This window comes from Austrofundulus limnaeus, unplaced genomic scaffold (genome assembly GCF_001266775.1).
Source record: "Austrofundulus limnaeus strain Quisiro unplaced genomic scaffold, Austrofundulus_limnaeus-1.0 Scaffold1921, whole genome shotgun sequence".
In the NCBI taxonomy this organism is placed as follows: domain Eukaryota; kingdom Metazoa; phylum Chordata; class Actinopteri; order Cyprinodontiformes; family Rivulidae; genus Austrofundulus; species Austrofundulus limnaeus.
In genome coordinates, this window is record NW_013954323.1 from 29,326 (window position 1) to 31,204 (window position 1,879).

General features: G+C 38.7%; 1 protein-coding gene across 1 annotated transcript in view; it reads right to left on the reverse strand.

Moving 5' to 3' along the window:
* The window catches only part of frmd6 (FERM domain containing 6), a gene marked incomplete in the record, with an annotated part of 30,255 nt that extends 29,015 nt beyond the window's left edge, over positions 1-1,240 (reverse strand). Inside the window, 1 exon segment of the mRNA XM_014033982.1 lies at positions 1,075-1,240.
* Between the last annotated feature and the right edge of the window lie 639 nt (positions 1,241-1,879).

Here is a 1,879-nt window from a genome sequence, read left to right on the forward strand (position 1 = left end):
TTTCCATTACAGTTTTGTGAAAAACACCAATTTCGATACGGCCGAAAAAACCCCTCATCCTAGAGCAAAAACATTTTTGTCGAAAAACTTAATTTTTTTTCGAAATTAACGTTTCCATTGAGCAAATTTATTTTCGAAATTCTAATTTGCGCATTTTCATGGTCAATGGAAACGCAGCTACAGTTGGTATGATGATATGCTCACGAGTATATGTTGAGAATGACTCTCAGCTACTACCACACCAAACTTTAGCTCAGTATCTATCAACTCTACTCAAAGACATTTTTACATTTTTTATTTTATTTATTTTTTGGTTAATGTTCACTCATCATAAATTAAAGGGAATACTTTCAGAAAGATTTGTGAGATATTTTGAATTAGTTGGACCAGTTTGCTCAGATCAGAAGTTTGAAATGAGAGCTCTCTGTAAAACCAACAGAGTTGTGTGTTTGGTCACTTAGCTGTGGCGGCCATCTTGAATTGGACTGACTCCAAAATGTAATCTTATACAGTAGATGCACATCCAGTTATAACTTGTTTTGGGAGTTTTATTTAAATTCATCCAGAGGGATGTTTTATTAACAGACAATCACTGACAAAAACACTCTTACAGCCCATGAAGTAAAAAAGTTTTTCATCCTTCAACCATACATGTGCAATAATTACACAGCAGTGACAAAAAATACAATGTTTTTATGCCTTACTGTATAAATAAACATTTCATGGTGAATTAGGAGATATATTTCCGTTTTTCACTGAAGACATCAAGTTGGTTTAACTTTAATACCAGAAGTTGAGCTAAAGCAAATATTTACGACCAATTACCGTACCGTGAACGCATCACGGGGCAGCTTTTCTAAAATATTTACGCAGCATCAATAAAACAGGAATACCACAAGTCGTCTTTTCACACTGTCGTGAATTTAAACACTAACTTATCCCGCACATTTATACACACAAAGAAAAACTCAGGGGTTCATTAAAATCCTTCACAAATAAGTTAAAACTCTGTCGCGACCGTTAAAATCATAATAAAAAAGCCTCCGAGCATCAAGCCCGGGAAGCCACATTTACCTTTAAACGACAACAGGGTTATTCCTTATAAAGAGGGTAATCCAAACGGTTCTGTTCCCAGATAAAAGTCCAGACTTTGTGAACGCTTGAACTACTTTGAGCAGCGGGTTGAGCTGTGGCAGCTCTCCTCTGTCCCACCGCCGCTGGAACTGCTTCATGCCAGGAGGGACAGCGGGAAAACAGCGGGGTCCTGGCGCTGGGAATAAAGTATTTTCTCCTCTTTAACATTTATATTTCCGACACAGTTTATAATAAACTGAATACTACTTTTATATAAACGTGTTGGAGAATAGAAAAGGCGCCCTGCTGGGTGTGTTAGGGTCTTGGATGGCTGCGGTGGTCGCAGTGTCCCCCCCTCTGACCGGCTGACTTGGTACGGCCCACGGCTGTAGGAGCGGAGCTCCGCCGCAGTAAATTTGGAAGCGGAGTCCGGCTGGAAACGGTAACAGCGCTGAGCTTCTGTGTTAAAACAGCTCTAAGATAAGTTAGGACAGTGTATTTTTACTGCGACAGCTGGTTTTTAAAGATACGCAGTAACAGTGCAGTAAATCTTTTCACAAGGCAGGGGTGCCACAAATGGAGGGCCAAGAGGGGCAATAGCCACCACCCCMAAATAATTGCCCCCCTTTAACCAAACAGTTTTATCTTTCAGTCCCAAACTTTTGGTGTACAATTTTAATTTCCCCTAGATATTTAGGATTTTAAAATTTCATAAACATAAAAATAAACACTGTTTTTGAGCAATTACAAGTGAACAATGCTTTACTTAAAATTAAAAATAAAATTTGAAACATAGACCCCTTGA